The sequence below is a fragment of the Falco punctatus genome (genome assembly GCF_963210335.1).
Source record: "Falco punctatus genome assembly, chromosome: 9".
NCBI classification, from domain to species: Eukaryota; Metazoa; Chordata; class Aves; order Falconiformes; family Falconidae; genus Falco; species Falco punctatus.
In genome coordinates, this window is record NC_137589.1 from 35,477,155 (window position 1) to 35,493,024 (window position 15,870).

The window sequence follows — 15,870 nt, forward strand, 5'->3', positions numbered from 1 at the left end:
ATGCAGGTAATGTTTTGCATGCTCTTCAAGAATAACCCCATCTAAAGCCGTTCCATTTGCAACAAAAGAAAAAGTTAAGACTAAAGGCTGCTTTGGAGGCTCATAGCTCTTGGGATATGCCAATGGAAGAGAAGGCAAGATTGGAGCTACTGCAAGCATAAAAACAGTCCTCTTGGTCAAAACCTTAAGGGGGTATCAGTAACATGCTTTATCAAAAGTATGAAGAAAACACAGCAGAGAACTAAACCTCTCTACAAGACTGAACTAGGCCATACGCCAAACTACACAGGGAATGTTGTTAATATTTGGTGAACTACATCTTCTCTGTTGTTTACTGGAAAAGCCAGCACAAACTGAATACCCACAGAGACAGTTGTGAGAACATGGAAATACAATCTGACTTACAGCAACTTGGTACCCAGTAGGTGCCAGCACCTACCCTTCAACAGAATCAACATGTGAAGAACAGAAATCATAGAGCCTCTGTATCCACTTCCTCAGTTCAAAAAATCTTCAACCCTTCCTCTCTCTCCTTTTATGCAGCCAAGCATGTATAAGTTTGGCATGAATAGATACTAATCCACTTCCACAGGTTTGCCCATGTATGATCCAATGCAAGATCTCATCAGGTACAAAGCTGATTCCCGATATGCTTTCACAGACTAGCAAGTGAATGCTAGGATGGTCTTCTTACCAACTGGTCGTGAAATCAAGAATCAGGGCTAAATCCTCAGTTTACGTGAAGTAATGGAGGTAAAAATGAAGCTGCAACACTTACATCAGCCAGGAACACGGCTAGCAGGGTCACAATTAACACATCAACCTCAATAAGAACGCAGATCATTCAGTATGGGTTTTATATTGCAGAAGAGAATTAATAACAAGACATGCGTAAGAATTTCTTCCTGTTAAAGGTTATAAAGAAAGAAAGTTGCCCTTGGATGCAACAGAGTGACAATAATTTACCCGAGTAACTAGATAACAAGGGCTCATAATTGGAAATAGATAAGTACACAGTCAGAGACATGAAAATGTGGTATCAGTCAGACATAATTCAGGAAGCGCCATTTGGTGTCAGCAAAAAACACCCTGGCCTCAGGATTTTTTTTGTGTATGAACTAACCAGGCAGACACTGAAATCATTCTACAATATGAGCATAATGAAGCATGCTAATTTGCTAAAAACTGTTACTAACCATTTTGCAATTCAGTGATTCGGAATTGCATTTTCCTAGTTGAAACCAGCCCCTCCAGTGCCTAGTTAATATGTTTATGAAATAACACAGGACTAAATGCATTTTCAGCCTGTTCAAACAGCAATTCAAGCAGTGGCTGGAAGGAAGGGTACCAGCCACACTGCACTGGCCTGCATTTTGCAAGGCATCACTCTAGAGAGTAATTTTTGTAGCAGCTTTGAAGTAGCAGTAACTCCTGATCTCCTGACTAAAGTCAGTGGGTGGAGGAAGTTGGGGGTGGGGGTGTAAAAAAAAAAAAAAAAAGGAAACCACAAAAGAAATAATTTAAAAAAACAACTTTGCTGGAGAGATTATTTGAAAGTAATAAGGTAGAAAAGCAAAATACTAAACAGATTCTATCTTTCTTACTCTGCAGCCATGAGATATGAAATATCAGTAAATGTACGACAAAATTAAAGACAGCATTCAGTTATTTCAGTCCATTATCTGTGTGAACAGGAAAAAAAAATATATCCAACATCAATATTAATAGCCATTGTAAATAATGTATTAAACTTGGTGGGGAGGGGGAAGCAGGCAATTTAAACACAAGTCTTTTGCACATTTTTAACCATTTATTGTAAATTTTTCCCAGTATTCTAGGTTTTCTCCCTTGCATTTTTTATAAAAATAATGGGTTTATTTTAATTTTCTTAAAGGTATACAACAACTTTCATGATGTGAGATGCTAAAATTGTACTTCGTACTCCTAAGGTACAGCCCCATGTTGCACCGGTAGCTCAAAGAACTGAGGATCAGCTGGGTGGGGAGCAGAAATGTATCAGAGGATCAAAACTGAGTGCACAACTAAAGGCTTGACTTTTTATGTACATTTCAAGAAAATCAGCAGCCCATCTTTAAATTGGATCTTAGAAAACAAGAAACAATTGTGATAAGCTGAACGATAACACACTTTTCTTAAAAGTGAGTGGTATACTTGATTGAAATGATTTTGAAACTTGCACTTGCAAGGATTTGGCGTGAAACTGCTACTTAAATCATCGCTGGTATGGCTTACTGATACTGGTAGCAGGTCAACAGCTCACCACTGACATTATAAAAATGATCTTGTAAATGTAACATATCAAATCTGCTAAGTAGCCAATACTATTTATGCTGGGCCACTGCTTTTCATCAACAAAAATTATCAGTAGACAGTATATGCCTATGACTAACTCCCTGGATACATCTGATACTATGGCAGGCTAATGAGGCACTTGTCCCACTCTCGTCAATCTAAACAACTATGAAGCTAAATTCACTCCATTTACTTCATTTACAGCATAAAAAAAATAATCTTAACATGGGTGTTCAGAGGTGAAAAACCGCTCACTCTTTCTCAGCATGCTTATTTGTTTGTTCCCTAGTTTGAATTTATCCCACATTATCTTTTACAAAGTCCTCAAAAGTAAAGAACACAGATCCCCCTCTTCACAGAACAGAGAAGTTCTGTCTGAAGCTATCTGTGATCACATAATGCTCCAAAACCAGATGCAATCCACTACTCAGATACAATTTCACATCTTCATAATGCAATTAATGCTATAGAGCACTATTAGAGCAAGGAAAGACCCCACAACCGTTTCTAAATTCTTTGACTAGTAAATGTTTTGGTAGGAGGCTTAAAATGTTATAGGTATCAGTTACCTAATTTACCGCTGCATAATTCAAACATTATGCAAAATCTCATATAATCCATTTTTTCATTAAAAAGGTAAAATATGACCCTCTCAAGTCTGGACTTGCTGAATGTTTATCTTTAAAATTTTAAGCTAACTGCTTTGGTGGTCACAGCTCTTTGAACTGTATGTAGCAAATACAGATAAAAAACAGGCAACAGCAAACTTGGGTTAATTCACATAAAAAAAAAACATTAAAAAAACCATGTACACACAGAAGGAACCCAGCTGCACACACATGCTAAATTGTGTGTGTTCCAGACTCTACCCTTATTAAAACAAGTACAAAGATAATCAATGCAATCCACTGCAGATTTTGGCACATCACTTTTATAGAAAGGAAAACAGTAACTGTCAATCAAAGCATGCTTCATTTTAAATTTGAAGGTTTAAACCTCAGCTTATTATGGCTGACATATGAGGTTGTTTCATCTCCAGTCTATCAACAAACATAATTACCTTTTTCTTTCACCATGGCAAACAAATTTTCTTTGCACTGGAAGCAGAAAGAACTAACTGAAGTAATTTAAACACAATCTCTTTTCCAGCAGTGTCCGGCTGAGGTGGATTTAAAAAAAAAAAAAAAAAAAAAAAAAAAAGGCAGCTTATTCCAGGTAATTATCTTCCTCGGTCAGATTTCCCACAAGATCTGATCAGGTCCGATTGCTCGTCACCATGTCTTTTCTTCTTGTGCCACTTATCTTCTTCCACTGTGGTCTTTTCCTATGGCTAATGGCAGCTCATACCCTGCTTGTGGACTCTGCCCCTTGTGCTGAAACAACCAGCTACAGCTGCTGCTGTGGAACAAATGCTGAATTCCACTGTCCCTAATTTCCAGCCACTGACACCACCTTGCATTCCTCTGCCCTCGCAGAACGGAGCTGGCAACGTAATTTGCTCCAGAATGACTGGCAAAAGGCTGCAAGTGAGAAGATGTGAGAGAGAACAGCAGAGCTGTTCAAACACACACAGAAAGCTAAAGCAGCATTTGTGAGTTTCCTATTACTTTATTTACTCAAATTGAGCCAGGATCAAGAGGAGAAATACAAGACGAACACAGGCAAACGCTGAGGCAGGCTGCGGCACAGAGGCTTTTCTATGGTGAGCACTGTTTATCCACTCCTGGTTTTACTCTAAAGCTGTTACCAAATGCCAATTACTAGAACACAAAACATGCTAATAAATAGTCTCTCAATGCCTTCTAACTGTAGTACAGAAGAGAGTAACATACAACCTGTGCAAGCTGGGTATACTGACTATATTCAGTACCTTGAATAACAATAAAAAAAAAAAAAAAAAAAAAAAAAAAGAGAACTGTCACCACTCAGCGAACACCCGGGTTCAGAAGCATAGCCAGGGAGTGCCAGAAACAATTTTTTTGCTGTGAGTCAAGGTACATGCTGTATTCTGAAATATCAAATAGTTGTAAACCACAGCTCCTCTTACGCTATTCCTTTTGAGATGATAGCCATGAGCCCTCATGGAACTGTTCAGAGCATACTGAAACAGCAGCACTTCCACACGCATTTCACAGCCCCAACAAGACAAAGCACCAGTGTTGAACCTGGGCACCAAACTGACCTTCCAATTTATGGTTTTCCAGGCATTACACTCTGAGAAAGGACTGGTCAGCAAGCTAATGTTAAAAAAAACCCAGACAATATTGCCAAGTCTCATCATCTTGTAACAAGATTCAGAATATTTCTTTTCTATTAAAAGATACAGGTCTGAGTCAGATGAGAAACAAAGCTTTTCTTTTATAAGTATCCTTTCATTTGCAGTTATGAAGAAAAGCTTTGAAATACGATTAGTCAAACCCCTGAATGCCTATTAAAAACCACTTAACATGTATTACTTTGAATACATATATACTGCCAGTATCAAGATTTTGAGGAACCTCTCTCTCTGCTACTATAGGTCACTTTTTTCTTATTTATAAATTACTTCGTTCCTCATTTTAGCTAGCTACAAGTGACTTCACCAATAGAAACCTATGTCATCATACCTTTGCTTGGACAGTAAATTTTAATACTTATGGTTTAGAGGTGGAGAAAATGACAAAGGGAAATGAACTGACTTGCCAAACACAAATGTAACATCAGTAGTAGAGAACTGGGTCACATACAAAGAGATTCTGGGCTAGATTACGGGCAGATTCATTGGTCTATAGCTTCAACTTGACCACAACTCAGTGCAAAATGTGCTTTAGGTTACATGGAGGTGCAATTACATTTATACCGCACCCTAAAGCAAAAGCTATGTTCAACGCAGAGTTGGAAGAACCTCTGATTTGCGAGAGCTGGACTTAAATTGGAGCTCACGCCTCCACAAGGGAATTCCTTCTCAATGCTATACTATATGTAGGGAGAGAAAAATTAATGTAAAGAAAAAAGCTGTAGGCATCAGCCAGACAGAGCAGCAGATGGCTGATACCTGCTGGAAAAAAAAATGAGAGCATGCATGCAGTGTTAAAAATATTTGCAGTAAATAAATTATAAATGTTTTGTGTAAATGCCATCCAGAACAGAAAGAAATTAAACAAGCCAGTCTGCCTCACCCAAAAGATCTCTCTTATTCAGTGACATTCTTGAACAAATAAGTAACTAAGGGAGAGATAGGGATTCAGGCACATGCATGGAAAAAAAATAGTTATTCTATTCTAACAAATCTAGGCTGGCTTTCTATTGTTAGCAGTCTTAACGTCTAAGAGAAGCACAGCCCAGGCGGTCTGACATTGTTGCTTCTATGACTCAGCGTGTTACTATTAATAGCATTTGAGGCTCAACTGGGGAGCCAGGCTGAACCCCACCAACACTGAGGCATAATCCATTATGTCACTTTTCTGACACGTTAGAGATGTCAGGTTGTAACTCAGCCTGGCTGTGTTCTTTTTCAAACAGTATTTTGTAAACAGTTAGGGGGCAGCCTCCCAAAAGGGGCACCCTCCCGAAAGGGGCACATCTGCCCTTCATTCATAAATATTTGATCTGATGTGCAGAGTACAGTCTATAGATACACATGCATGGATAATGTTAACCCTTTCCTGTGAGCTTCAGACACAAGGCTGGCAATGATTATCATTCATTTTTTGTTCCAGCAGCTGCTGACACAGAAGCTGCCTGTTGGTATCTGGATTTCTGTTCTCCGAGTTCATTATTTCCATTTTTCACATGTGCTAGAGATTAGCACTGCTGTATCTCATCTCACCCATAGCTGAATAGAAGCCCTTCCTCATATCATTCAGCCATGGAAAGCTGCAATGTTAGACTACAACATGCACATAAAAATAAATTTCAAAATACTGACTGCAGTAAATTACACTGGAGATTTAGGAGTCAAATGTAATTTACTCCTGAATAAAGAGATACAAAGAGCAGACAAAATGTTTTAAACCAGGATGGTTTTTGGTTTTAATCTCACTGTATTAAGCCTGAAGACTAAAATTTACCCCACTGTACAATTCAGAGTCTACTCAGATATCCTAAACTGGAGATGAAAGAGGAATAGTAAATGTGGAAACAAATCCCTGGTACTTATTGTTATTTAGAGGTGGCAATTTTAAAAAGGAAAGCACAATAACCTTTTTCCTTTAAATAACCTTTCCCATGGTACAAAATAAATGGAGAGTCTCCCTTGAACACAGCGTAGGTGGAAGAGTCGCAATGAATATACTATAGCTAAACAACATGCTTATGTTGTTGTTATTTTCTGGTGAAAATTATCCTGTGCATTCTGCAAGGGGCATGAGAACCACACCAAGGTCGCTCCACAAAGGGAGAGTTAAACCTGTTTGTTTCACCTTTTCTTGTACCTTGATAGTGTTGAAAAAGTGTAAGATACTACACAGTTGAGCTATGATTTACGATTTGTTGTTCTCATTTTAAAAGCTGACTTTCATATTTTTATCTTGCTTTCATTCTTCACAGATGAGATCATGGCTTATAAGTATCAGCGGACAGGTTTTTGACAATTTCTTCAAAACCGACTGATATCTCTTGTTCATCAATCATGTCTGCTAGAAAACAGAAAGGGAAAGGGGAGAAGTTGTTCTATTAATTAATATCCAGGAAAATGCCCTCTGGTTAATGTCCTTGCTTCCGGCAAAAACAGTTTTGACAAGAAAGCCTGCCACAGGCTTCCACAGCTTAACCACTGTGCTACCTAGGTCAGTTGAGAGCCATCACTTCTATAAAGTCTTGATTATGGCATTTAGCAAAATGCTCCCTTCTCCAGGAAGGAAATGTCGCACTTTCATGACCTGCTCTAATTGTTATCCTGATCTAACTATGCCTACTTGGAGAAAAACCAACGTCAACATGGGATTTCTTGCAAAAGACCTGTAAACTGAGCAGCGCTCCCAGTGCTCTGACAGGGAAGCCTACAATTTCCAGTTTTAACATTCTCAAAAGCCATACATTTAAGTATTTCCTGGCTTCTGTTTCTCCTGAACATACCCTGCTCCAGAAATCTGTTCCTCTGATGCCTCTCCCTCAACCACTTGGACAATTAACACATTTTCCATCTTTTGAAAACAGCTCAAGCAGCAATGCTTTTTAAGGACTGTAGTATAAAAGAAGCCAGGCAACCGACTTGGGCACAGTTGATGACGTTGGTGGAGTTTTTCAGATTCACTCAGACACACTGCTGAGCAGAATTCAGCCTGTACCTGACCAATCTGTTGCCATTACTAGCTGTGAACAGCTGGGTGTTCGCTCCCGACGATAAACGTAAGGTGTTTAGTAAGGCTGCTCTTGCATGTGTTGCTCTTTTGTCTCTCCAGGTTCTTCCAGTAAACCTACTAGTCTTCCCAAGCCCGCAGGCAAGCTGCACGGGAAGCTCCTTTATGGCAGTCATCCTATAGTCTTTCCTCCACACAGTTTTTGCTCTGTAATCACTTCAGACTGCAGTTTGTGCCAACCTCTCCTTAAGCCCATCTCCTCACCATGCTGCCCTGTGTGGAACCAGCAGAATGTTAAGCAGCTATAGGGGACCCACAGCCTGACTTGCCACCTCAGATCCTCTATGTTGCCCTATTACAAGTTTTAAAGTCTAGAGGAGCATACACAGACCCACCAGAGGGGAATATGGTTCTTTCTTAGGACATACTACAGCCCCGCAATCCTACATCTTAGGATAATCATGTTCTTACCGATAGGGCTGATCCCCAAGCAAGTACTGCCTGATGGCCTGGGTCCTACCCACATCTCTTCTGCTGTGCTGGGCTTTCTTTCGTAGCTTGTGTCATGATATTTTGGATACCTCCAATCTGTAATATTGGTGTTTATAATCATGTGTCACCATTCTTTTATATTACATGAAATTAAAATTTAGCAGATATATCAATCACTTGATTCAGCAAAAGATCATTCTGATCTGACAGGACTTGGGGGTTTATTGCTTTTTTAGTAGAACCATTTATTAATATTCTTTCAAATTAGACTCCTCAGGAATAAAACATTTCTCAGGTTTTGATTTATTAAGAGGTCTGGATTTCTTAAAACAAAATCTGGTTTTCTGAGGTTCTTGCAAGCAAGATTTTCTTAGTAGGTGCTATTCTGCAGAACAGTAATAGTCTGCAAAATACTGATAAAACTAATTATCACAAAACAAAATAAGTAAACAAGGACACTTGGCTTTGCTCTAAACATTAAGAAGCCTATAACACACACAGATGTAAAAAGCACCTGAAACCTCCAGATAATCTTTAGAAACAGCTGAGAAAAGACAGTTACATTACACTTCTTTGCAACAGACCCGAAAACATTAAAAGCTCCATGGTGGGTAATCTGCCTGTAGGTATGTACAAACATTAACCACTGAACACACATTTATATTACTGATGTAACAACTGGCTTCCAAACTGCTTATGTTATTGCTAATCCTTAGAAAGGAGATCATGCTTTCTTAACACGTGTGTGAACTTTCACATTATGCATACATACTTGGCACGGAACTGAGATATATAGTACAGTAGTATGCTGTAGTGACAGTGGTTTAAACTCAGTATTTTTCTTTAAGACTACCATATCAAATCATCACTATTCACCTGCTAGAAATTTAATTCATCTAGCCAAATCATTATTACAACCAGTATTGTTGCTGATAAAAACAGGAGCGTACTGTCAGTAACCATTACTGATAGTAACCACAATTACTGCTGAAAACTGCAACTCACTTCCACGAAGGCAGGAATCCCCAACAGGAAAGCATACAGGCAATGGTTGGACTTAATGATCTCAAAGGTCTTTTTCAAGCTAAATGATTCTATGATTCCAAGTGTCATGCTTTACTGTGCATGCCTAAGGTTAAGGCGATTTGATATTGATAATCCACTTCAGAATTGGATTAACTCTGCAGAATAACCCCCACAGCCTGTCTTGAGAGTTGTTGGCTCAGTTAAATCAGCAGGAATGCAGGAAAGACTCACTAGTCTTAAGAGCTTCTCCGTGAAAGGTCCATGAAACACCGGACTGAAGCAGCTTTCCACCAATCAGTTTGCCGAGCAAAGAAACAAGTTTTTTGCTTTGCAGTCTCAAGTGACTTGCCAGAGTATCCCACTAAGCACTAACTGCCTCAGCAATACAATACACAGCAAAGCATGCAACACCACCAGTCCGCAATCCCTGAAGATCAGGCAACCCACCATGTGGACACTAGATATATACTACTCTTATATTTAAACTGTACTAGTCATTTTTCACTGTGCCAAGTGACAAATGCCTTCTCTTCTGATTCCATATTAAACTATAAAAAGGACTCTAAAAAAGGCACCTGTATCAGTCCTGCAAACTTATCTCACTCCCAACAGCTATTTCCCAGTCCAGCATCCTTTCAAATGAACTACAAAGGACCTCAAAGAAAAAATAAAAATACCTTTTCCAAGTAGATACAACTTGGCTACATAGTGTAATATTAATATATTCAAAAAAGCTTTTACAGCACACAAATTCTTATCACCTCACTCCAGCTTCTGGAACTTTCCTATTAGTGGCTCTGATTTTATCTGCTAGCTAGGGAGGTCACTTGTTCCAGCATGTAAAAACTTACATGTTTGAAGCTTTCTTTTGAATTATTTGTTGCTGTTTCAATAGTAGGATGATCATCAAAATATTAAGCAGACATACAACCAATCAATAGTCAAAACAGAACAGGCATAACTGATTCCTACTTTTGCACCAAGAGGAATTTTTAAAAGCTAACTATAAAAGCTGTTTTGCTGCTGCTGCTCTGCAAGGTTTGCTCACAGTTAGTTTACACCAAACCGGACGGATTATTGCCTCTGCTCCAAAAGAAAGACTCATGTATTTTAAAGGAGAGTTTGCCAACTTAAAAAATAAACAAACAACACTGAATCCTTCAAGTACTGATGTCTACCAATAAGCTAATGGGGTTTGTATTTTTGCATTTTACAGTTAGATGCTGCTATGTTTTACATTGAAAACTGCACAGGCAGCTCCACCGTCTAATTCACGTGGTAACAAACAGTGATAAACATTCCCTGGTACCACAGAATTTCTGCATTCCACCATAAAGACCCATTCCTTAAAGGAAAATAACTGAAAAACCAAAAGCAGGATAATATAAATAGTGTAACCACAATCGCCCATTCTAACATTGTCCTCTTTCAGTCTCAGCTGTACCTTGTCTGCATCACCTGGGTGGAGAACATTCCCACTTCCCTTTCTTCCCTTCTCCTTCCATTAACTATTTGCCTTTTCACTGAAAAAAGCAGCTCACAGTGGTCTACCAAATAGCTATCATTCTCTCAGACAAAGCCACTTTTGAGGTCCCTGTATACATATAAGTCTCCTTAGTGGTATCCCCGCCTCTCAGGCATGGAGGAGGAGCTGACAGCAGTCAGTACTCGTCCTCTCCCCAAGCAGTACATGAGGGATGTATGGGAGTGGATGAAGCAAGGGAAAAGGCCGTGCACCAAGCTTCTCTCTCCTCTTCTACACCCTCCATGCCCAAAGTGAAAGCTGGAGCCAGTGACAACAGCTATTTCCTATGCCCTTCTCACTGCTCTGCAGCTCTCCCACTATTTCACCTTCGGGATGAGCAGAGCAGGCCCAAGGGATGGCTTTCAGCACAGAAGAAATAGCAATTTCCATTTCTCCTTTCCCCATCCCACCGTCACCAGTATTTTATCCACTGGCAAACAGGCTAGACCTTCTTCAGCTGGAAACCAGGTTCCACCTCAGATGCCTGGATGCCCCCGCGCTGCCGGCAGCAGGCCGTGGTGGCCCTGAGCAGCCAGGGCAGCCCACAGCCGCTGTCCTGCTCCCTCTGCCCGGCACTGCGACTGCATTTCTCTCTTGGCTGTTTGATTAAACTATCAAGGTTATACAACTGCAGAGGACGGACATGGGAGAGGAAGTTTCAATCAGATACAGCACAAAGGCGGGACTCCCTGTAAAGAACGGGGCGGAGGGGGTGGTGTAGCCACCATATGCTCTTTCCAGTCAGAGCTGCCTACACCCCTCAGTACTGTGGAGCAACAGAGTAAGCAGTACCTTTGCTTCAATTCCCCTTAACAGTCTTCACACCACTGTTATTGCCTACAGCCACGGAGAAAACCCACAAATTTTTCATTATTCCTTTCTACTTAAAGCTGATTCGGCTCATCTTTCTTGCTAGCATCTAGTAACGGTAGGAACTGTGATTTTGTTCTTGTTTATCGGATAACAGCTAATAACTTAGGCAGAGATGGAGCAGTGAGACCTACAGAGGTGAATTCCATTGCTCTAAACCATGCTACGTTAATGCAGATTAATGCTAACCCACTGATGTACTCCTAAGCAAATTAGCTTGGATTGACCTCAAACATGGACAACAACTTGCCCCACAGCAAATGGAAATCTGAAATGGGACACCAAGGGTTAAGAAGACATTACGTGTTCAAATACTTCAAGTAAAAATTTGGCAGCGGTGTTTAAATTGAAGTAGAGATACTGCAGACACACAGAGGATGAAGAACTGGTCCAAAATTTTCTTTTTAAATTTAATCTTTAAAAAAAAAAATCAAGCTAACTTCATATTTACAGAAGCAAAGACCATTAGTGCCTAACACAGGCAGTTTCAGCTGTACTTGCTACTCAAACACAAAACCACTACTCAGCATTTTTTCACAAGCATGTTTGTCTGTGCTTCTCGGGACAATGCAGAACACATCCATTTGACAACCCCTTATTCATCTGAAGAGTGACTAAATCCCTCATCTCCATTCTTCTGGACTAGGCAAACCTAATTCCATTAATCATTTCTCACAAGTCCTTTTTCCTAATGCTATTCTCACTGCCTTCCAATAGTTTCCTTCCAATTTACCAGTATCTTTCTCGAACTGCAACATCCAAAACTAGAGACAGTATCCAGCAGAGTCCTTTTCAGTAACAGGAACAGAGAAAAATTATCTACCTTGCTGTACATATCTCCTACTAACATATCCCAGAAAAAGAATGGGGGGGTTTGCAGCATTTTTATACAGTCGATACACATCAATATATAGATATATAACACAATACATTGTGTTAAGTATCATTATCTTCTGTATACTTTTCTGGAGTACTGTTAGCTATTTTCCATTTCTTATCTGTGCAAGTTCAACACTTAACACTTTTAGTTTCTGAAATTCTGCTACATGACTTCAAACCATCTAGCTGACTTATCAAGACTATTCTGAATTCAGACACTGTCCTGCAGAAGAATGATATAACACTCCTAAACCTGGATTAACACAGAACTTTAAAAGCACGCTTCTTATTCAATCATGTAAGTCAGCATTACTTAAATAAATAAATAAATTGTAGGGACTGAAGCCAGGCCAGATCGATCACTCAAAGGAATCAATTTGAAAAACTATCAAAAAGAACCACCTTATCTGAAGTACATGAGCAGTCTGTTCAGCACCTCTCAGCATCTAAAGAGTACTGCCTACTACAATGACAACAGAACCTGGATTTTTCTCTCTCGAATCACCACTTGCATTCAGGATAGCTTAGCTTTGGATACCTGACAAGTTCACACAGCCCCATTAAAATCCGCTGGCTGTAGGTTACATAAAGCATACATTCTGTGGGGAGCTACTACAAACACCAGTAGCAGGTACAACCAAAAATTAAAATAGGAAATTTTTTAAATTTTTTTTTCCCGTCCCCGCCTTCCTTCTTTCTGTCCAGGTAACAACAGGGACTGGTATTAAAAAAACTGCAGTCTGCAGGGTTATCTTGGGCACATCTTGGTACTATGAAAGGAAAATGACGATGGGGCAAAAAACAGTGCCTGTTTGCTCCCCTAGCAGGGGGCTCTAGCTGTCTTGCCAAAACACAGCAAGAAAACTCTACTGATGCAAGCAAGATGATGTGTGGACACTTCAATGTACAACAGTGAGCAAATGTTTATGCTACAGCTAGTATTTTATAATTGGACCTTTTACTTTGGGTCTGTAAAGCCCATTCCTGTGAGGAACACCCTACCTCTGTGCCTTCCCTCACATCACCATGTTGATCTCTTGGATCCCTCCTCCCTGCAAACATAGACAGAAAAAACAGACCTTTTCCCCAGACCCCATTTCTCATAGAACAGGATATACTGTTTCAGTTGGAAGTGATCTACAATGCGAGTCCAACTGCCTGACCAGTTCTGGGCTTACCAAGTTAAAGCATGTTACTAAAGGCATTGCTCAAATCTCTCTTAAACACCGACAAGCTTGGGGCTTCGACCACCTCTCTAGGAAGCCTGTTCCAGTGTTTGACCACCCTCTTGGTAAAGAAATACTTCCTCACATCCAGTCTAAACCTCAGCTGGCACCGCTTTCAACCATTCCCACTTGTCCCATCACTGTATCAGGGAGAGGAGATCAGCACTTCCCTCTCCACTTCCCCTCCTCAGGAAGCTGTAGAGAGCAACAGAATCATAGAATCATTTAGGTTTGAAAGGACCTTTGAGATCATCAAGTCCAGCCACTAACCTACCACTGCCAAGTCACCAGTAAACCATGTCCCTAAGTGCCACATCTACACATTTGTTAAATACCTCCAGGGATGGTGACTCCACCACTTCCCTGGGCAGCCCGTTCCAGTGCTTGACAACCCTTTAAGTAGAAAATATCTAAACCTCTCTTGGTGCTACTTGAGGCCATTTCCTCTTGTACTATCACTTGTTACTTGGGAGAAAAGACCAGCCCCTACCTGCCTGCAACCTCCTTCCAGGTAGCTGTAGAGAATGACAAGGTCTCTTCCCCTGAGCCTCCTCCTTTCCAGACTTAACAACCCCAGTTCTTTCAGACACTCCTCATAGCACTTGTTGTCTAGACCCTTCACCAGCTTCTCCTTGTTGAACCTCATGCAACTGGCCTTGGCCCATTGATCCAGCTTCCCAGGTCCCTCTGCAGAGCCTCCTGCCCTCCAGCAGATAACACTGCCCCCCAACCTGGTGTCATCTGCAAACTTACTGAGGGTGCATGCAATCCCCTCATCCACATAGTCGATGAAGTTATGAAACAGAACCGACCCCAACACTGAGCCCTGGGGAACACCACCTGTGGCTGGTTGTCAGCTGGATTTAACTCCATTCACTCCTTGGGCCCAGCCGTCCAGCCAGTTTTTAACCCAGCAAAGAGTACATAGGGTCTTGGTTCTTCATAAATTTTCTTGTACCAGTCCAGTCTGCTCCCTGGCTTACCATCAAGCTGTTTTCATGCTCTCTGGATTCCCCCCATGCCCTTCTCATCTTCTCAGGTTCCTTCTGCCTTCCTTTACATGCAGCTAATCCAACACAAGCAGCCATTCTCGCAAGCCATGCTTTAAATTCACTGTTGCATAGAGTTACTAAAGGTCATAGAGGTGCTGGGTTAGGTAATACGGTATACATCTCCTTTCTGTCAGGTGCATACCACTGTCACACCCAAAGAGTAATCAGCCTGGAGGGGCACATAAGGTGTCTTCTGTACAAGCGACAGACAACAGTATCTCGTACAAGAAGCAACATCACACAGTTCACAGCCAATTTTTGCTTTAAAATTCCACTGCTTTTTTGCAATGAAGTTTCAACTTTTGCTAGTCCTGAATGTCAGACATTTTTCCACAGAACCCTTTGTGTCAGAGCCTGGCCTCCAGAGAATCAAGGCCATTTGCTGAACAGGTCTTCTAGGCTAAGGCAGATTTTATTGCGGCAAACCACGCAGCCAGCCACCCTTCTCATGGGGAACAGTCCCTTACCTCCTCCCCTAGAAACAGGAGGGGAGGTGGCTCATCAGTCTTTGGTCAAATGAACTCAAGGGAAATGCAGAACGAGGGTCCTTTCAGTGAAACAAAGCCTTTCTAGTCTTGTTGAATTTTTTTTAAATGTTTTCTTCAATTTTTAGAGTACCTTTAACTATCGGTATCATGCCACCATTTAACCTGATGAGGCAAGTTTAACTTTCACCACTTGAACTTCCCCTTTAAGAAGGGGACAGAATTTCAGGATACAAGTGCTAAGTAAAAGCAAGTAACGGGTTCAATCAGTGAGACTCAGAAGACTCTCGCCTCCTGAATACTAAATAGCTCTGCACTTGTTGACAATTCCTGACCTTCCAAAAACCTAAAACAGGGGCCTTTCCTGCTGGTTAGATTCCACTTACGAGCTGCAAGGAAAATGTTTAGTGACTTCAAATGCCTTGAACAGGTTAATTTCCAATCTCTGTTTGTAAAGCCAAATACAGACAGCAAACTGTCTTTCGGCGGGGTATATAAGCTGCTAAATCTTGTAGTACTTGATGCACTATAATCCGCAATCAGGCACATGGCCTAAGAGACAGACATGCGTTTTGCATCTTAAAGTCATACACAGCTTTTACAATCAGGCCGTTTCCAAAAACCATTCTACTGTTTTTCTTCTAAGTTGGTGAGATTCTGATTCCAATTGTTGTAATTTAAGTAAAGCTGAGACATCAGACAGCCTGCAACCTTTCAGCTAGC

General features: G+C 40.7%; 1 protein-coding gene across 10 annotated transcripts in view; it reads right to left on the reverse strand.

Moving 5' to 3' along the window:
* ABLIM1 (actin binding LIM protein 1) overlaps positions 1-15,870 on the reverse strand; it is a 208,641-nt gene that overhangs the window by 125,717 nt on the left and 67,054 nt on the right. The window lies entirely within an intron of this gene.